The sequence below is a fragment of the Meleagris gallopavo genome, chromosome 7, assembly GCF_905368555.1.
Source record: "Meleagris gallopavo chromosome 7, MGAL_WU_HG_1.1, whole genome shotgun sequence".
NCBI classification, from domain to species: domain Eukaryota; kingdom Metazoa; phylum Chordata; class Aves; order Galliformes; family Phasianidae; genus Meleagris; species Meleagris gallopavo.
The window spans coordinates 33,851,392-33,874,146 of NC_139410.1; positions in this window are offsets into that span (position 1 = coordinate 33,851,392).

Consider the following 22,755-nt stretch of genomic DNA (forward strand, 5'->3'; position numbering starts at 1 on the left):
CATCATCGCTGCTGAAACGCACCACCCGCTCACCACTGTGCCCACACCCACTGCCTGGACTCCATAAACATTCAGCAAGTGTCAGTGAATGCCAATGGGTGCCTCCTCTACTGCCATACCTCTAACACCCACCTCTGACACCATAGGCCAGTGTGATACAATTGGAGGCATAACTTCCAGCAGCCTTCACTGCTTAAGGGTGTTGTAGATTGCTTGATTAGATTACTGCAGTTCTAACACTTTCCCAAAAAAGCAGTTCTACCCCTTGTGGTGCGTTTCCAAGAGTGCTGTTCTGAGGAGCACTTTTGACTTGCTCCATCAGAGCCCGTGGCGTAGAGCTGCCCATGAGCACACCACCACACAAAGCGGTGCAACCACTGCACAGCCACAGTCTCCATATATATCGAGTTTGTTAAAACAAGAATGTAAAAGCAGGACCAACACAGCTGTCTGATTAAATGGGTAAGCACCAGTCTAGCTGCACTGAAGTCATTATTTACACTAACTGAGCGTCGGGAGTTTGGCCTCCAGAGACCAAGTTGTGCGACGGGCTTTTACTAAAGCCTCCATTCAACAGAGCTGTGAATAGAAGGAGGTATTTTTTGCCTTTATTAATTAACTACTCTAACAAGGAGCCCCCTAATAAACAACAGCAATTGCCTCCCTGAGACCTGTAAACTTTTCTCTGCCCTCCATCCCTGCTGAGCATGTTCATTTCCTGCTCATCCCACACCCTTTTGGTGTGGACTTTTGTGGCACCAGGGCTGGAGGTGGTTGAAGCCCATTACTGGAACAGCAGCAAATGCAGCTCTCACCCAAAGACCCAGAGAAACCCAAAGCAATTTGAAAATGCCAAAGCTGTAGATGCAGCCTCAGGTACTAACAGGACTAATGCTCATTAAAGTGACCCTGAACATGCTGTGGTTTGATTCATTTGTTGAATACTCTAGGTATATAATTGAATATGTCACATTAGTATTTGCAATTTCTACATGGTAAGGGGGTAGTTGTTCCAAAAAGAGTGTGGGTTATATTGCCAGACCCAAAGGAAAGTTCACGTATTGCAGTTGTTTCATTCACCCGGAAAATCAGGGGAGGTACAGAGAGACATCACCCCTCCAGCACCAGACCGGAATAAAGCAAAGCCATGGGGTTGGTTTTTCCCTAACATTAGTTCAGCTGTAATTCACTGCTGGCAGCAGCAATTTTCATTTGCACGACTATACGAACTCTTCTATATCTGAAATATTCACCAAAGCATTTGACGATCTATTGAACATTAGCAAATATATGCCTAATTGAAAAGGTATTTGAGTTTTACTCTTCCATGGCTTATATTTAAAAGGTTTGTGATCGAAGTACATTTCATGACACAATGAGAATAAAGTGCAGTTATTGCTGACTTCCATACCCGAGACCTGTGTGTCTGTTTTGCACTGCTGCAAAAGAAAACAGACACTTCATTTAAAATGAAGGACAGGGAAGTTACACAAAGGATATTAAGTGGAACCTGTTGAACGAATAATGAGATTTTTTCAAGGAGATTGTCATTTGAATTAAGATTTTTATTTTTCCTAAGGCAGAGGGAATAATTAAGGCTGACCTGTAGTAATTTGGCACCAGTGTTCTTCTCTGAACACTGCTGTAAAGGGGATAGAAGTTAAGGACCATTTGTAAAGAACAGTCCCTTGTCCTGTATAGATCTGCACAAGCCGTGGAAGGCAAAGGAGAACAGGTCTTACAAGGAAGAAATATCTGGCATAGCTATGTGTAAGGTGTGTGGTGGAGGTCTGCTGAAGGTGGTGCAAAGGCCTCAGGTCAGCCAAGGTAGGGGAAAATCACGTGCATGAAAACACACCTCTGACTGCCAGGCACTGCCAACTTTCAGCTGCACAAGAAGCAGTTACACACAAAGGTACCTCAGCATGATGGGTACATGGAGCAGGAAAATATGGCTCAGCGGTGAAATTAATTCTTTACATCAGCTGAACTGCACCAAATTCTGTACTATATCCACACTAGACTGCAACAGGTTACCCAGGGAGGTGGTGGGTACCCCATAGAGACATGCAAGGGCTCTGAGCACCTGATGGGGCTGTGGGTGTCCCTATGCACTGCATGGTTCTGGGAGCAGAAAGAAAAAAAGAGAAGTAAATATGGGGTGTGTTAGGTGTCTGCAAGTAGATTAACACCTGGTTTCAATGATTGGCCATGTTACATCAACTACATAGGTCTAAGACTTTCACATAAACTGTGCATGCACCTAGATTGTTATACTGCAGTCTATGTATTGAGATTATAACGTATGCATACTGTTCTAATCAAACCATTATTTTAATCAAAGTCTGTTTTGAATCAGTGTATTCATCCGAGCCTATGTGTGCTGTTTCTTAGAAGGAATCTGAGTGCCTGACTGTAGCCATACCTTTAAAATAAATTTAAGTCACATTTCTAGATTTTGGTTGGAAGCTTGTTCTTTTACATTAGTCAGAGCGAACTGATATGTTCATGGAACAGCTGTGGAATTAGGAGCCACCAAATATTAGAAAGCTTGCACTACACTCAGAAAAGGCCAATAATAATGTTTTCCCAAACTCATTCCCTAACCAGAAAAGCAGCATTCTTTGGGTTAAGGAAAAGACAAGGAACAAAAGCCCCAGTTTAGCATTACAACACTATTACAATCCTCCTACCCTAATGTGGACAATTGCAAATGCATAGAATTATCTAGAATTTCATAGCAAAGTATACATAACCAGATCTGACTTCCCCTCAAGCTCTCCACTGCTGTATGGAGAACTTTTTAAACATAATTTTATTGGTAAACAAGAAGGCAACAAGAATTAAAGCATGCCCAGCAATACCCCAATGCTGTTTTATCAGCTTCCATCTTCTGAAGACGGTATTAGAAGTACTTTGGTGTTTGTATTAAAAAAAACCTGCAAACTACAATCACTTTCTGTTATTGTTGTTGTTGTTGCTATCACTTCCAGAATCTATTTATGGGGAACAAACGACAGCCTCAGGAGCTGGCAGGCAGATAATACAGGGTGAGGAGGTACAGTAAAGTACTGTACTTTATTTCATAGCTAGGAATCCGAGGGAAATGAAGCAGAACAGGAGCTTTGAGTGAGCTGATACTAAAGGGTTTTGTTTCCCTGTAACATGTTCCATAAAACTCCAACAAACTGTACAAACTAATCACAGCACTCAGAGTGTCACAAGTGACTTATCACAGTATTAAAATCCTTACAGCTGTGGCCCGTGGTGGCTGACATGCACTGAGCTATCTGCTTGGCCATCACAGTACTTATTTTTTCTGTTGTGGATGATCGTGTTCTGGCTGCGTAGTAAAGCTAAAGGAAAGAAAGAACTTTTCTGTCTGGCTTTTACATGGCTCATTGTTGCCACGATGACATGGATGGGCATCAAAGACCAAAAGATCCCACAGTCCCTCATGATCAGTGGGACCTTGGGTTAACTAAGAGGAGTTGATGCAAAGTCATTTCCATAAGGACAGAATACCATGTAAGTTCACTTACAGACAGCACTACTGCTGCCACACCAGCGTACCCAAAGATCTCTCTGAATGCTCTCAAGAAAAAAAGACATGCAATGCAATATTTCTTCAAAGCACAGAATAACTGAATATCAAAGATATCATGAAATAATCTTACATAGTTCAAAAATCGTAAGGACATACCAAAGGAGCATATGGCAGGGATGAAGTTACAAATAGCAACTGAAAGCTGTAGCCTGACCAGAAGTGAATTCAAACCATGCAGAACATTCCTTATTTTTGGTTCTATAGAGGTAGAATCATATGCAATGTAAAGTCCAGAGCTCTGTTGGAAGTGCAGTTTCTAATGAAACAATGTGAGAGACTGACATCTCCAAATTCAGCATCAAGCACTTAATTTGCTGCAACTTATTGTTCTCTTTGAAACAGTTCACTATGCCCTGACAGGTACCTGCTACAGAGATGTGCAATCAGAGGCCACTTTATGACAAAAACAAGTTATTGCATAACAACCTTATGAAGTCAAAGTCTCCTGATTCTTCATTTTGTCCTGGACAAAAATAAATAACTGGGGGCAGGATGGAGACAGCCAAAATGTTTATAGCAAATAGATTTAAGAAAGCAAATTTTTCAGTAAGTTTACCGAGGATTTGAAAGAGGGAGGGGATTTTTAAAGATGATTGAGTGATAGATTGTCTTAGTAAGAAGTTTTATTAAATCTTATTAAGTCTGTTCAAATCATCTTAAAAACTTAGCCGAGACTCTCGCAGTGTTACTGTTTACACAAGTCAGCTATTTCCAATGTAAGCAAATTTTCCTTATGCTGCCATTTTATGCCTCAGAATCTAAGCTTACTTAGAAACAAACAAGCAAACAACACATCCACCACCGTACTTAAAATACCCTTCAAAATATACAGGGTAGGAAAAATAAAGTCTGCAGTGAACCAAGTCAATGCTGTGCCCACCCAATGCCCCACCTCAGGCCAGCAGAGAGCTCAGTTCACAAGCAAAGTCCTTTCAGTTCAGTGTTCTTTCAGTTCAGTGTTCATCTATAGCCATCTAGATTCAACGGCTGTTTAAAATAGGTGTTTCCCTTGATGCCTATCTTGGCTTTCCAGTTCCTAACCTGTTAATTACACCAATAATGTATCATAAAATGATTCACTCACCATTGTATTTACAGTTATATGGGCTATTTTGCTACAGCCTTATATTGAATGCATCTCAATAGTCTTAAAAACTTTCAGTAAACAAAAAGGATCTTACAGATCATCCATTTCCAAATCAAATTTGGGAACAAATACATAAAGAGAACACAGCTACAGTGCTCCCAGAGCCAATGACACCATAAAGATTTTGGTAGGGACAATACTCTTCCACTGTACTACTGCTGCTGCTTATAACCTCTGACCTTCTTAGTACAGAATTTTGTTGTTGAATAAAGCTAAAGCAAAGCAGTTAAGAACTATTTTGTAGATGGCAAAGGTACCTTGAGCACTATCCTTTCCAAAACAGATTTTACTCCACTGTAAATCCACATCTTTTGTGTTTGCTTGACAAGCCAGAAAGCTGACGGAAATAGCTTGAGATTTACTAACATAAACCAGTTTATGAGGAATATAAAGAACGTGTATTGGTTCTTGGCCATAGTTATTGTATAATAACATCAGACTGCTAAATCTAAACCACGGTTCACATCTGAGAAGAGTAAGGCAAGATGTCTTGTTCTAACCAAGCATGAATAAAGGCACTGGGGAAACGTACTGCAACCAACAGAACTTCAAATCATTTTCCCAATTGCCTATACACCCAAAAGACACAAAAAGATAAAAACTGCCTTGTACTGCTGATATTATTACTTGCATTAATTAGAACTATTGAACAAAATGCATTGTGTCAAAGTCATGAAATGTGTTGTTTACTTCTTATAGGATTTCACAGGAGGTTATACTGGAAAAGTGACTTACAAAGCATGGTAAGTTTTCATTTAGGCAACTTAAGTTCACATAACTACAAGAAGATAGAACTTTTGTGTGGCAAAATGGACTACAACCAACATGAAAATTAAAAATTAAAAAAAAAATTAAAAATGGGCAAAATTATTCATGGCACATGAGAAGAACTCAGGTTTTTTAAGTGGCAAAAAGAATAGCAAGCACCAATTCAGCACTGCAAGTGCAAAACAACCTTAAATTTCTACAAGGAGAAAGAGCAATACTATCCTCATTTACAACCCTGATTATACCTATTAATGTAGGTGCATAAATTAGGACTTTGCCATTATTCTGATCCACTCGGCACAGTAATTCCACAACTTAAAGCAGACTAAACTCTATGGGTAAAGCAGCTATCTTAAAAGCAACAGCACAAATGCCTCCCTGGCATGGATAGGTTAGCTATAGGATCTCCTAGACCCCAGCTGAGCCTGCACACCTTGCAGGTTGGCAGGTATGGGCATACGTATGGATGTGGGCATTTGGTGTGTAGGGCTGAACTGTGAGCTATGAAGATACATTTCCTGAGTCAGATGATGCCAAAGGTGGGACTCCACTGATCTCAGTGGGAATTGGGGTGGATAATGTGTCACTTTGCAACCAGGCATGGCTCTGGGACAGACCGGAGAGGATGCAGGGTTGGCACTTCAGGTACCTCCTTCATCTCCTCTTACAAGACACTCAACCCAACCATTTGTCTTGCAATGCATTTGGGAACAAACATATTTGGGGAAGGTATGTGTGAGCATTTTAATTTTGTTAAGACCAAATGATAAACAAGGATAATAGTCACAAAAAAATTCCCCTTCCCAAAAGAGTCCTAGAAATCCTAATTTACTGACTGGTAGCTGGTTTCACTAAATAGAAATACAGTAATTTAATAGTCTTAGCGTAGCAGTTTTCAGTAAGGAAAATTAACTAATTCATTATCACTTATAATTTGCTGAGGCATAGCTGCCATATTTGTAAAATCAGCATGTTCAGAAAAAAGCAAGTTTTTAATGTTCTTTTTTTCTTCTCAGATACATAAATGATACAATTACTTAGCTCCCTCTAGTGCCAATTTCTAAAATAAATTTCCCACTAATGACTGTATTCACCAATGTAATCATAGGAGCAAATTAAAAATTCACTTGGCAATAATTAACTAGTGAACTCTCAAAGGATTTAGTAAATTGCCATGAACTAAAGCAGAATTCAACCAGTGTCACAATTACAAAGAAAGGTCAAATGTAGGCTTTTGCACTAACAAAAATATGGCATCAGTGTTCAGACATTGTGTAGTTTGAACAATCGAGGCATGCCAATAAAGAGAAGTAGTCAGGGAACAGTGATAGCAAAGGCATCGTTCATCTGACATTTGCGATACCATGATTAAAGTTGCATTCTTTTTTTTTTCATTTGCAGTCTTATTTAGAAGGCTTGAAAACTCTGCTTTGGAAAGAAACTCTGGGTTGAAATAGGAGATCAGCCTAAAAATATCATTTTTTTGTTTGCTTGTTTTTAATCTTAGCTTTCCGGGTTTTAAAATTCATATTTAAACATTGGACCAGGCCATGCAGCTGCCTGATGGTACAGAATCATCTCTAAAGCAATTGATTTCCAAGAAAATGCATTTCTGTATTGACCTACAGAGAATATAAATCTAACAGCTCTTTACAAGTTCCACTGGACACCATATGTGGCATAACAACAACAAAAAAAACATTTTTTAGTTTCCTTTTCTCTTATTCCATCCTTAGGTTTGCTTATTAAAAAGCTGCCCCACATATCAAAGCAATGAGAATACATAACCAATAGATCAATAGATAGACCATAACCGTAGACAAATAGAGTTAGGCTGGATGTCAGGGGCAAGTTCTTTACTATAAGAGTGGTGAGGTGCTGGAACAGCTGCCCAGAGAGGCTGTGGATGCCCCGTCCATCCCTGGAGGTGTTCAAGGCCAGGTTGGATGGGGCCCTGGGCAGCCTGGGCTGGTGTGAAATGGGGAGGTTGGTGGCCCTGCCTGTGGTGAGTGGATCGGAGCTTCATGATCCTTGAGGTCCCTTCCAACCCAACCATTCTGTGATTCTGTGATTGGTAATAGCAGACATAAGTGAGCAGTGCCCTGAGTTCCCTTGGGAGGTTCCAAAAATGTGCCCAAGGCACAGGATAGGGCAGCAGGACCACCAGCCCACTGGCAGCTGCAGGCAGCTCAGCCTCATCTCTGCAACACCGAGACTCCATCAAAACGTTCATCTCTGGGGAACATGATCTCATTTAGAGCTTTCCCATCCACACTACCTCTGTGCCTTTCCCAGGCCGTTCCAGCTGTGCTCTCTGCTGCCTGGGGGCAGAGCAGCCCAAATTATGGTAGTGCGCACAAAAGGACAACTAGCTTTCTGCAAGCATCAACCTGAGGGTGTTCTGTAGCAACAGAACTAAACAGATCTGTTTCAGGAAAATAACTAAGATGTGAAGAAAAGGCGAGTCCACAACTCCTCAGTGAACTGACCTGGACTTCAGCTGCCCTTTCTGCAGGAAAGCCAACTCTTAATTCCAGGCTGAGTTGGCCTAATTTCAACTTCCACATATTACTGTCTGACAAGTTAACAAGCAAACAAACAAAAAAAAAACCCTCAAAAAACCTCAAAAGTGCAGCCAGTAGCTTTCCATTCCAAAGCAACTCAGGAGGCACTCAGATCACCTCTGCACACCGACGATGTGAAGGCTGACCTCCGTCAACTTCGCATCTCAAGGCTCATTTTCTAAAAAAGTTCTTTGTAGTCATCCTGTGAACTCTTGCCGTCAAGTTCACGTTCTTCCTTGAAATGCAGGCACTGGAAATAAAAGAGCAGCCCTGCAGCCCTCTCACCAGCACTCGCTATCTCTGGCTGATAGTCCCCTTTTGTAATCCGGGGATTGCATTAAGCTGCTGGCAGGGCTCATGTGAACCAGAGGCTGGGAGGGCCCAGGAGGCCAACAGGTCCTCATGTGCAGCCTGCTCTTATGACCCTCAGACTTCTTTGTTGTACTTGAATTTACTGGAAAATGTTTAAAACACAGTTTCCAAGATATCTTAAAAGTAGCCGTAGCATCTCATAGGGTTCCTCACCTGTTTCCTTTAAGGTTCATGAACAGAAGTCACCTGGTAATATGAAAGCAATATTTATCAAATGCCGTTTCACAGACAAGAAGCTTTCATCTTTTATCCACACCTGTCTTTTTTTTCCCTTTTTCTAATCATTTTCATGAAACAGGTAATAGCAATCAATTTAATATTCCAGTCATAGCAATTAATTTAATATTCCAGTCATACAACCTGTCCCACCAAACATCCATATTCCTACCGGTACCATGCAACAGCATCTCTACCTCCTATGTTATCCCCTCTTCTTTCAGAGGAGGCCTAAATTGGAAAAGCTCTGTATCAGCTGTATGACAGTTCTAACAGTCTACATGGAATTTTTCCAGCTCACCCACAAGCATCCTATTTTTTTGTTCCTGTTTTCTGAAATGCATATAACTCAGTTGAATGGTAGGATATTTGAGTGGAAAACCAGTGGTCACTGTCTTCGGCCATTAAAAAAGTATTCAGTAATTGGCAAGTGCTCTTAACAACAGTGAAGTCCATATAAGATAATTCACAGGACAATTCTCACTTTCTTCCAACTCTCACTGCACCCCATCCCTCCACTTACAGCAGAAAAAACAGATCTGAAAGCCAAAATATTCACCTCTCCCTGGCTGTGAATAATGTGTCCCTACGTCAAGCCATCATACAGTGATAGCTGTTAAAAGATAAGTTACCTCAAAACAAACAAACAAACAAAAGGCACCATTTACTCCTGGGCAAAGAAACAATGACAAAAAACCAAGACCCTTATTATCCCTATCGAAAGCAAAATTACACAAAATGAAGCTTATTAAATTCATTTTAAGAATTCATTTTTTCTCGTCTTTAGTTTTATAGTTCTCCAATTTATGTAAGAAGTGTTTTAATGAAAACCAATACCCAGAATGATTGCACAAAACAAACAGTTTTCCCTGAGATTTCCTACATTTTCCAATTTATTTGGCAAATTCTTCATAGGAATGCATCTGTTCAACTACCAGCACGACAAGAGGAACTGTTTAATTCCAGATACTCTGCTTTGAAGGCTGCACGTTTCCCTCTACAAGGTTGGGAGCGTAACTAAATAATTGCTTTAATGAGAGTTACTAAAATATTCAGATGAAAACTTCCTTAAATCAGTTTCAAACACATCAGGTGTCCATTAGTTTTACCTTCTTTCAGTTTTTATAAACCTTTTATTCAGCAGTCCCCCTTTTCCCTTTGTGTGTTTTTCCTTCTTCATGTCTAGCTAACATCCTGCTATGGCTCAGAATCTTTGGATCTTTTTCTTTTGAATAGGATATTTTGTTCCCAATTTCCAGTTTCTTTACAGTTTGTATTGAATCTTCCAGTTTGTCAATTTTTTTTTTTAATTCTTCCCTATTTTTCTTTTTGGCACATCTCTTGATCCTCAGGTTCAGTTTAATTTTTCTCTTACTTTGTTCTTGGGAAGAAAGTGGAAGTAGCACGTGTGTCAGGAGGAAAGGCATCAGTCACAGTTCAGGTAACATCAGAAGTTCCAGTTGTTTGACATTGCTTCAAGATGTTCGTTTCCAATGTGGGTATTACAGTCACAACTAAGAATATGCTAGAAGAACCTCATATAACCTCTGAGGCTTCATTAAAGCTCTCCACTGGCTTTGGAAGAGATATCCTTCAATTTCTCTTATTTCTTTTCCAAGTTCTTCCAAGCGCCATCGGATGATCAGTTCCATTTCCCTATAATCCCATATTCGCCTCCTCATTTTTTCTAAGCAAATCACACTGACTTCAGATGACAAACTTAGGTTGCACGTACACACTCACAGTGGTCTGAGAATGCTTCGTTTCTATTTTCTTTGTCATCTAAAATGCAGTATAGTATTTAAGTGCCAACTGACTGTATTCACATACTTCAGCGGCACCTTTCCCTGATCCATGATTCCATTAAAAATAAATAAATCAGCAGCATTCGGTAATAAAATAGTGATAAAGCCCATGCACCAATACCACGGGAGTGTTCTCCACGAGCTCGATTGATGAACTGTTGAACATAATTTTATTAAAAAGAGAGGTGCATTATAGAGAAATTGTTCAGCAGTAATTTCTAAAATGCATGATACTTTTTCCACTGCTGCCACAGCACCTGCTGCTGAGCATAAAGATGATTAGCCACAAACTAACCCACTACAGAATTATTATCAGTATATATTTGCACGATGAAGAACTAATGGGAATTATGCAGATTGCATTTCCCTTCCTGCTGAAGGCAACCAACCTTCACCATCAACAGCAAAATGAAAACAGAACTCAGCTGTGGAAGAACAACACAGGAATAGATTTTAGTTTATTTCCAAATACGTATTGTTGATTATTTCAAGACTTTAAGACACATGTTTCTTTTTCACATAATTATATGACAAGCAGTCCGGTATCGTTTGTAACGGCGGACAAAATTTCCCGTGCATTTTAATGGCTTTAAGGACATAATAACTCTACTGCTGTATGTAGCAACCAGTAAACACACATCAAAGCAGCTTTTAAGAATTATAACGTAATCAGAAGGTGGTGCAAATCAGCAACGATTGCCTTCCCTAATCTGATTAGAAGTGCTTGAAATGCTCTGCCTCCAGTCAGAGGGTGGAAGCTGGCTCCTGGCTGACTCCTCGTGGGAATGCCCTGGCTTGGGACAGGCTCTGCACAGAGGCGGCCAAAACTGGATGCCAGGTGGGGTCTCCTGATGGCATCATCAGCACAGAGGGTTTCTGAGGTTGTTGTTCCATCTTGAGGGCCACCACCCGTCCAATAACTGAGGGCTCCTCATTTAGCAGAGTTCTGTCTTTGTTCAGCTTGAACACATCTCCTTAAAAATGAATTGTTCATATGAAACAAGAAGCAACTGATGGCAGAAACAAACGCAGGAGTACTGAGAATCGTGTTCATATTTTCTTGGGCAGCTTCTTCAGGCACAAGGGAAGTGGCTGCAGGATGCAATTTGCTGCACTTTGATTGTTTGCCTCTTTAAACTTTTGCCAAAGGTGATTGGAATGCCAGATGCACAATTTTTGGTACACTTTAAAGCCCAGACAAATATAAATAACATAGGGTTGGTTTGGTGTCTCCTTTTATTTATTTTTTTTTCCACTATGGAAAAAGCATGCAGTAGAAAAAAAGGTATTTGCAGCCTGTGATGAGAGCAGCCACAATGAGGATTCAGTAAATCTTTCTTAAAGAATCACTTACAGAGGGATTGCAAGATGAAGAAACATATTTATGCACATGAAGAGATGTGTAATCAGTGGTTTTCTTTTGTACTGTAATTGATGCTTCACAAAATACATTTACTTGAGTACCGGTATTTAATGTTTCAGACTGGAAAAACAAACAGGAACGAGTAAAAACAAATTCTCAGATGAACGGCTTCGTTGCATAGGTCTTCTATGGTTCACTTGCATCATCTAAATACTCAGAATAACTTCTTTCATTCTAAAACTCTCTTATGCCAATAGTAAGAACTTTTATATTTGTTGTACAGAGCAAGTAAGATTATTTAAATACAGTCTTAATGAAGGCTGACGAGGATACTGTCAAATGCTTTTTTATAAAGCAGAATATTTAAAAATAGGAAAGGGCAATTAACTGCATTATAGTCAGTGTGTTGGTTCATTATATCTACAAGTGCAATTTAAATTTCCAAAATATGTGGAATATTCTTCAGTACAGCCCGAAGCGTTCAAGGCTTACAGTGACTAAAAATTTCTTTGTATGTGCTGAAGATATGGACTGCTTACTGGAAAGGAAATCAAATGTGTATTTGATTAATTGATGTAGTCACATATTAAAAACTTTTGCTTCTTATCCCATTAAAAGTAACACTAATGAGCAATGGCTGTGACCTTCAAGTGGAAAGCCACGTGTGCTTCAACCCCTCAGTATTTACCACCCAAATTTAATCTTTATAATGGACACCTTAAAAGGAATCTGATAGAAAATACTAAGAGCTGCTCCAAAAGTAAAACACTTAAGGAAGATTTTGATTAATGCCTCGTGATTAATCAATTGATTAATATAGTTTTCAATACAGATGTTAGGACACTGTCTACTTTAATCAACCATCCTGAAAATGGTGAAGACAAACGATCTATTTTTCTGTCGATTGAAAAAAAGAAAGCTATTTTAGCAGTTATGTAAATTATAAGACAAACCTTCCTTACGATGCCCAGATTTTCCTTCTATGAAAACCTTAAGCACTGGAACTATTAATTAGGGAAGTGTCATCCTCTTGGGCACGAACTTGGTATAAACCTAAAAGAAGTCACACATTCAACCAAATGAGTGCACTTTTTAAAAGAAATTGTTTTAGAATTGCACTATAATCCATACTTAAAATCCCTCTCCATGATATTTTTTTATTCTGAGACTGTTTCTAATTTGTGATTATGCCTTCTACCATACTAAAACTGAAATCTTTATTCCAGTCAAAAATAATCACCCTGTAATTACTGTGACAAACTGCCCAAGCTGTATCATTGTGGCCATTTCGACTAATGATATTGTATTAGAATGCCTAGCAATAGACTTCAAATGGAAAATATAATTATGTGCATTAGTTTGTCTAAGCATTTATAAGATCACATATCCATCAGTTATCAGGTCTCATAAAAAAAGCCATATATCACTGTCACTGCTAGTTTTGTTATTGGAAATGTGGGCCGTTATGAACTCAGCTTAAGATGCGTGTCTTAAATTTCACTTATTCTGTTGTCCAGTAAATCCATGTAGGCTGAACTCCTATAAAATGAGCAGAATTTTCAGCTGATGGCACAGGAACAAATTATTTGACGGTCTCGCCAAACACAAACTAAATGTTTACGGTTCTATTTAAAGCTAACGGGCTTAATCTTGGAGATGGGGAGGCTTATGTTGTACTTCACTCACTGGGCTACTCAGTGGACATACAGTTAAATGGCTGCGTTCATCTTGGATGAACTGAATCTGTCTTTGCTTCTGTTCCACAAATCTACGGCAATGTCTGAGCAATCTCTTCTCATCCCATGCAAACTGAGCGCCTGGCCCAGCTCCAGCTGGTCAAATTGCAGCTCTGCAATAGCAGCTGCCTTCACTTCCCCCGTGCTCTTTCTATACATGCTTTTCTTTGAAAAAAAGCAAACGGACTATTTTGCATTTTGAAAGAAAATGTGACAAGTCGCTTCTATTTATGATCCCCAACGTCCAAAAGCCAAAGTGGTAAGAAGACAACATTTTCAGCCACAAAAACTGTGAAAAGAAATCAACAAATTCAAAGTAGACCAAGAAAGATGTGCCTATCTGTTGAAGTCCTGGTACTTGCTTTATCTTCAAACAAGATACAAAGCAATCCTTTTGCAGTTGGGAGCCCACATCACCATGGCACCCCATTGCCCAGCTCAGTGTATGCGGAGGCAGGAGCATCCCCCAGCATCTGATGTCACGTTGTTGCACAGCAACGACAAGTTATTACATCATCTGTTATTACATAACAGTGATGAGTTACCCTCTGAAAATATAACTCACATTTTTCTTCCACTTTTTTGGGTCATCTGACATGCGTATCTGTGGTTTCAACACCACACTTAAATAATATCTCTTGCTGTGTTTTGGTGCCAGCATAAATTTAAGTCATCCAAACAAGATTGTATATTTGAACTGACAAAGAATAAATTATTTGCATCTGGCATAACTGATGGTTGTGTCAAAGCCCTAGCATATAATTCTTAATCTTATAGATGCCTGTTTACTTGTGCACAAGATAGCTGAGCTGAGCCTCTTCCCAGAACAATTACCAAGTTATTGCTATGGGCTAGCCTGGGACTTCCAGGGGAAGCACCATATAAATGCTGCAGTCCTGGAGCACTCTGGAAGGCATACTGTGAACTAGAGATCAACACTCTGCTTTTTCCTCTTTATTTTCCAAGTAAAATGAGAATGGGAGTGTGTCGGGCGGGCGCAGAGCTGCAGGTATGTTTTTTGCTTCCATGTGTTCTCCAGCACAAGTACCCCCAAAACTGAATGCTGTGCAGTCGGAGGGGAAATGTTATTCACTCTCCTCCATGGCTGAAAAGGTGCTGTAATAATCCAGCCTGTGTAATACAATCTATTTCTTAAATGAAAACTATCTTTCAGTGGGCTAGGGTATTTTATGGTCGGTTTTAATTAATATTGATTTTATATGTTTAGAAAGAAAATCCACCAATTCAGATCTGGGAAATGTTTAAGATATGTTGTTTTTCTAGGAGAATTTTCATTGATTTTTATTAATCCTGCAGTTTGCAATGACTGGATTTTATCTGCTCTTGTGTATTTTATATTAGGATGCTAAAATAATCTATTGTATTTGATATTCAAATACATAACAGAAGAACTGTGAACTACAAAACCTAGGAGGGACATTTCTAGGATCTACCTGTTCTGCCCCAATAAAGGACTGGGGTCTTATTCTGAGAGATCAATAGGCTATGAAATCTCTGCCTCCTTATTAGCAGAATTAATTTTAAAGTGGCAATACACATCCTAGGAAATCTGCTTCATATTAAGAAGTCCAGATGTTTTCGGTCTCTCTGTCTGACATTCCCACCATCAGAATAAATTGTATTTCCAGACTAATGTAATAGATAAGAGATATGAATAAATCTCATACAGTTCAGATGATAAAATTAACATGCTGATGATATTTTAATGTTTCCATATAATCAAGGGGGCATGGATCATGCTTCCACCAGTTCCAATGTAATTCTGTTTTTTAATCTTTTCTCAAGGAAAAAAAAAAAAAAAAAAAGAAGAGCATTAGAGAGGATTATACAGTAAACAGTATGTGCTCCAGTCTTAAAGCAAGTTGTTTGTGATATGGTTGAACGGCTTTGCCCAAAGGTATTGCAGCAAAGCAACTAATCCACTGGAGACTTGGGGTCAGAACCAGCATTCCTGCAGTGCAAGTGTGTCACTTACACATTGTAGCTTCTGGTGGAGAAGATCCACTGATCTGGAGAATAGTATTAACATATTAGAACCACTCATCATCCATATGACCTTATACGAAGGACACAAAATCACACTCATCTTACAGGCAGGAAATCTAACTGAATTTAAACTTAAGGAGGTCAGAATCTGGCCCAAAGTACAACAGTGGGTTTGCTGGAGCAAGGCATGGGGACAGGGTGAACTGAAATATAAAGACCAACGACAAACTAGATGCAAAGACATCAAAGGCAAAGGGAGGAAACAAAAAAGGGGGAGTGAGGAAGGAACCAAACATGCAGACTAAGCCTTGAGCCTAAGATGTGTTTATATTTAGCCAACGTTATTGGCATGAGTTGGAATTCATCAGGCAGAAGTCTTAAAAGGAGCTGAAGGGATCTGAAGACCCAATTCCAATAAACATTTTTATGCTGCCTGGGAATCTGACCGATGTACATGGCTTCAGACTCCAGGTTTTATTCTGTAATGTGAAAAAACATCAGGATGTGCCCCCTTCAGATATTTCAAGGGGAACATTAATCAGCTCCAGGACTAAATGGCACACTTTGAGATTGATAATGCATTACTCTATATTACTCTCTCTTTCCTATTTTTTTTTTTTTTAAGTATGGAAGAAAGTCTTGCTTTTTGAGCTAAAAAGTGTATGCAATTAAGTGTGAATATCATTATATTAAATTGACAGAAAAAGAGCAGGTGATCGCGTACTACAGAGAAGATCAACATCATGAATGTAATATTCAGAGGTGAATAACCTTAAATTTGCATGTTGAATCCTCATCTTGTCTTCTAAAGGCATTTAAATTCCAAGTCCTAATATATGTTTGAATTTTCACATGAAAAGAATTTGCCACCCTGTTTACCATCGTTTCTATGAAGAATCTTAACATTACTTTAAAAGCGACAATTAGCTGGTAATGCTCTCAGGCCTGAAAATTCACATTCCAATAATCTAAAGAGCTGCAATAAAGGTGAAGTTAATGAAGATCAGCTGCCAGCTATGTGCACAGACCCTATGTCAGGTGATGTTGAAGGGATAAAGAAGAGAGCTCAAACAGCCAGAGGTTCCTCTGGAAACTAATCTCCACGTCTTATCCAGAATCAATACATATCCTGGGGAACCTGCAGAATATCAGCATGCAATATGCAAAAAAAAAAAGAAAAGAAAAGAAAAGAAAAGAAAAGAAAAGAAAAGAAAAGAAAAGAAAAGAAAAGAAAAGAAAAGAAAAGAAAAGAAAAGAAAAGAAAAGAAAAGAAAAGAAAAGAAAAGAAAAGAAAAGAAAAGAAAAAAAGAAAGCATACATGTAATGCAAAACTGTGCTAGGAGAAAATGAATCCTGAAGCACATCTCAGTGAATGAAAGTAAAACTTCCTCTACGGTAATTCAGCCCCTTCACCAATGCATCCATTACAATGTGGATTTGATGCATGAGTATTTCCCACACAAAATCTTTGTTGTGTGGCCCTATACCACGACACACAGAGAATGGGAACTTTCTGCACAAACATATTTCCTTGAGCCAAAACACTGCTGCAAGATGGTTTCACCTAACTGCACTGCAGCCGAGCAGCAGCTTTGACATGGGACTGAGTTATAAAGCTGGAAACTCCATTGATCTGCAGTTATCATGGGCAGAAAGCTCAACAGGACAGTTCTTGTGGCTGTACGAGCTTCTCCAGCAGAAACCTCCACCAAAGGATGCTCCCCCCCCAAAAAAATATATCTTGTCCTGGGACTGGAAGTATCTGAAGGTCTTTTGCTGTTATTAGGAATGCAACTAGCACTGTAGCTTGCAGTTTGCCACCAAAAAAGAGATCAGTATGATGTAACATTAAAATAATATATATATGTATTACTCATTTTTTTTTAAGGGTTCACTAATAAGAATCAGTAATACATTCCTCTGAGATAGGAACTTCAAACAAATTAAATACTTTACTATATGAAAAGGAATAAGCTCTGAGTGAACTACTTTTCCCTTTTATCCAGAAAAGACCAATGCCATATGCTAGAAACACAACAGGAGATGCACAAAGTTTCACAGAATGCTTCCTGCCACCTTTTTAATTCACAAGCATATGGATATATTCAATCAAAACATATTAATATCATCTTGCTCCTTTCAGCACCCGTACCTTTCTTTCGTTGGAAGTAAAATTAGTGATATTGTATGAGAAAGCCATTGTAATTAAAAGCACTTAAAAAAGCAATTTTAGCAAAACGACGACAATGCAAAAAGAGTATTCCAGCTGAAAATATGGAATCTTTTCAAGCTAAGGAAAGCCTGCTAGATCCACAGGTGCTCTGTAAACTTGGAAAAAAAACAGCTCAGGGGGTAAGAGAGGTCAGTAATGGTAACTCTGGTAGATACACATCTCACTTCTGCCAGTAAGAGACTCAGAGACGATCCACATGGTTCTAAACCATCTAAGATTGGTGTTTCCATGTCAGAAATGAGAATGCTGAAAGTGTTCTTGGAGGTGCACAGGGATCAGAAAGAGGATGCACAAGTTTGGATTAGGTCTATATTCTGCAAATCCTTAAAAATTCTTTCCATTTTTTCTACTGGTGCCCAGTCCTTACACTCTCATCCTCCTATTTAGCATTGCATGACCTTTGAGAGCTCAAGCAGAATTGTGCCATTTCCATCAGAGCACAGGTCTCTTGTGCAAGGCACACTGGGACTATACAAGCGCTGCTCCCAAGCACATGCACAAGGTGCCACAGAAACAGAAAGCTCAACCTTTGGCTCGTAAGTCATTTCTTTCCAAGTGATCTAAGAACACTAAACTCTTCAAGCAACACAGCACATTTTAGACACTACAAAACCACTCTGAACTGTCAGCATATTTCCAACAGATTGATGACTTCGAAGACCTCCAGTGTAGAGGGTAATGTTAAGGATCTGCAGTTACTCAGCTAAAGTTGAGATGAGGCATGCTTTCCTTCCAATCTTGGATATTGAATTTGAAAACCCTCATAGGTTTTGCTGTCAGAGTTGTTGCTTAAAACAGACCATTGTAGGAATGAGTTAAAAAATGAAGGATAGGAAAAAGTTTAAAGGATATATCTCTATCTTTTTCAAGCTAAAACTGGGACAAATTTGCAGTTCCACAGAAAAGTAAAAAATAATTACTGTGTTAAGTTCTTGTTCTGAGACTAGTGTTCTTTACAGCCAAAAACCCCTTAATGTCCCTAATGTAAGCATGAGGCAACACCTTTTATTATACAAAATTTTACCATCAGCAGAAGCTCAACGTGACCTGAAATGCGACTTACACATTGTATTTCACTGATTTTACTCAATTTCACAATGAATAGCCTTCAACACCAGACAAATATGCAACAGAAACTCAAAATAAAGCCAAATCAGAGCAACATTAAAAACCATAGCAATAAAAATATTTAAAGATTTTGTAACTTGTTACACTATAACTCTACCACTGTAATTCCTTCTTATTTTTTGCATAAACCCATTTATGGTACAGAAGTAAGACATTATAATAACCATATGGCTTCCCAAACCCTCACATTCCTTCTTTTACCCACCTATAATTCCACAAACTAGTCACCCTGTAAATTTGGCCTTCATTGTTCAAGGTATCTCTAAATAATCAGCACTCTGTGCAACGTCTGCTAGAGTTTAATGAGTATAAAAGAACAAATATGTGAACTGGAACATATAAGAAACACCAGAATAGCTAACAAATTTAACCCACACATGGTGAAGCTGGCCATACATCCAGAAGTTTGGGAGAAATGTAATTCTAAGAGATAATACAATACTCAATATGCCATCTCTCTAGAGAGTTGGTTTAGAGTATTACAAAACTACATATTTGTTAAACATGAATACATTTTTAATTAAGTATAAGGAAGATAGCCAAAACAGTCTACTATAGCTGGAATGGAAAGCTTCACTCTAGGAGGAATAGTTTGAACGCTCCTTCTATTGAACTTTAATCTGTGACCTAAAATTGAGGGTTGTAATATCCTTCTAACATTGCCAACTGCAAGGTCCATGGGAAATGCATGACTTACAAATCTTCTTGAGAAAGAGGTGCTTAAATATCTCCTCCTCTTGCATTTGCTTTTGCTAATGAAAGCTACCTTTCTTTTCTTCCAACCTCCTGGAGGTAATTATTTCTATTTGACTCACTAGTCAAGCTTCCAGCGTCTTTTACAAAAGCACCAGCAGGTTTTGGGTAGTTTCAGCAAAGCCATTAATTAGCTGCAAAATGGGCTCATAAATTCAAGAAGTGATATACTGCTCCTACATTGCTCTTCCTTCTGACTGGAGGACAGCCCATCCCTGCCTACAGCCAGTGGTCAAGCATGGCCCTGGGGACAACCCAATGCATACTCCAGACACTTTGTAGAGCTTGTACTTCTTCACTGAAAGACAGATGTGAAGTATTATACAAAAAACAAAAGGCTGAGCTGCTCACGAAGCTTTTTTTCACTAATCTTCATATGACAATGCAATCTTTAATGAATCAATCAATGTAAAGTCTCCAGGCAGGAAGGTTCTAAACTTACTGTATAAAGCAGGCATTTAATTTTGATTTAGTGAGATAGTTATTACTTATTAATTGGATAACATTATGAAAGGTGCGTACGTGTATATCAGTTAAACATTAATTAGTTACTATAGTGAGAAATACTATATACCACAAGAAGCTGCCTTACATGCCCCTTAAATAAACTTAATTACATGGAAAGAAGTTCAGGAGCACATTCTCTTATATGTTTAAACACTAGTATGAAAAATAAATTATCCTGCTAAGCTCCTCAGACAAAGCATGGCTTCTGGAATTTACAGAAATAGTACTTACATGATAATATTCTATGTAGTGCAAAACATTCAAGAAAATATTTTATGTCACTTAGTTCACCAGGTATGCACACAAGAATCAGAAGTCACCTCTTTTCGGAATTATCTGAGATTTAAGAGCAGTTTAATTATGAAGAAGGGCATGCCAGGTGAAATCAGGATCACACAATGAATTTCTACTTCCTCAAAACTCTTAATGGCCAACTGTATCTCTCCTTCTATGACTTTTTGTTTTCTAGAATATTCACTGGACACATTTCAGGGATGGAAAACTGTTTCCCATGTTATCTCTTCCTCAAGCAAACCATTCTGTCTGCCAATAACCACACTGCTTCGAGACTAACGAGATCATTCCCACTGGTGTGATATGGTCAGAGCAGCCACCTTCGCTCACCTCACTTGGCTCTCCGTCTATGTTTAACGAATGTTTCCTCTCCAGAAAGGGCTAAAATCAACTTTCTTAATTTAGACAACATTCTGCAAAGACACTTCTGGGTATTTACATGGGGTAATCAGACATTTTCACTTAAACAGCACATCAAATGCAGACCACAAGACTGATTTCACTGAATTTCCTGGAGCAGCCAGATAACCTGACTGTGAGAGTGCAGCCATACTGCCCAGTCAATGCTCATCCCTTTTCAGTATCTCCTCACCAGCTACCCTGCCTCTCAGTGAGAAAGTCAGCACCTCTGAATGCACACACGTCCCAGAGAGTGTAAAAACAAGTAATAGTCTGTGTCATATGGTGACAAATACAGTTCAAAGTACCATTATCGCTTGTTCTCGTGGTGATAATTAATCTCATCATCATTATCATAATGAGAAACCATGTTCGGAAAATGCTGATTGAAAAACTCTGATATAAAAAATACAAGTCATTCACTGCCCTGCCACCCTAACTGATTCTTACATTTGCGTTGATTAGTGCAGTCTTCCAAATAAATTTTAAATCCCAATCCAAACTTTTCTAGTGTTCTTATGTTTCACTTCATGATTTTTTAAAATGTTCCACTCTAGCATGGAGTGCTAGGATTGCACTTTTGTTCATTAATTTATGATGGATCTTTAATCAGAATCTTTTCCTGATTCTGCTCCACTTCCAGTGATGTGGTGACAGAGAAAGGAGAAATAAATGGGGATGGAGAGAGAATGAGGGAAAGGAGGTGATAGTGAGAGGGAAGAGGGAGGGGAGAGGGGGAGAGAAGAAGAAAGAAATGGGAAAAAAAAAAAGGGGCATAAAGGTGGGAAAGAGGAAGGGAAGGAGGGAGGGAAAAGGGAGGGAGGAGGAAGGAAGGAGGGAGGAGGGAAGGAGGGAAGGAGGGAAGGAGGGAAGGAGGGAAGGAGGGAAGGAGGGAAGGAGGGAAGGAAGGAAGGAAGGAAGGAAGGAAGGAAGGAAGGAAGAAGGAAGGAAGGAAGGAAGGAAGGAAGGAAGGAAGGAAGGAAGGAAGGAAGGAAGGAAGGAAGGAAGGAAGGAAGGAAGGAAGGAAGGAAGAAGGAAGGAAGAAAGGAAGGAGATAAAAGAAAAAAGGAAAAAAAAGGAAAAAATGAAAAATATAAAAAGGAAAAAAAGATGAAAGAAAAAGATGAAAAGAAGAAAGGAGAAGAAAATGAAAGGAAAGAGGAAAGGAGAAAGGGAAAGGAAAAAGTAAAAAGAAAGGAAAGGGTCTTAACATAATAAATAAACCAACCCTATCATGGGCAAATATAAACTATGATAGATAAGCATTACATATTCCAATTTTTCTCTAGTTTTAAGCTCAGAATTAGACATTGTAAACATAAAGACAGTAACTGAAACCACGGGATTTTATATTTTATATGCCACTGGGAATATGGTCTGATGTACATTAGGCCGTAACCATACACAAAAAGATTGCAATGCTATACAACATTACTCTTTATTATCCTTTAAATCAAGATTATTTCAAAAAAAAAAAAAAATGCATATAGAATATATGTCAATCCTATACCATAAATCTACATGGAATAATCTGGTAGTAGTTGAAATCGTAAGGCTGCACTGTAAAAGGAGGTGGATCAGTTGATCAAAGTGGCTTCTTCCAGTGTTTTATCTGTTCTGAACATATTAATTGACTCACAGCATGGCTATATACATATGCACAATCATTATGTGATAAATTAAAAAGGGGTACACAATAAGCTTAAGTCACCATAAATCATATAATAAACATCTGAATGAGAAAATTTAATAAATGATATGTTTCCACAACAACTTCATCCCCTTCCATTAAATCTGTATCCCCCTAGGACTTGTTCTAATATTCTCAATCCCTAAGTACACATCATTTATTAGAA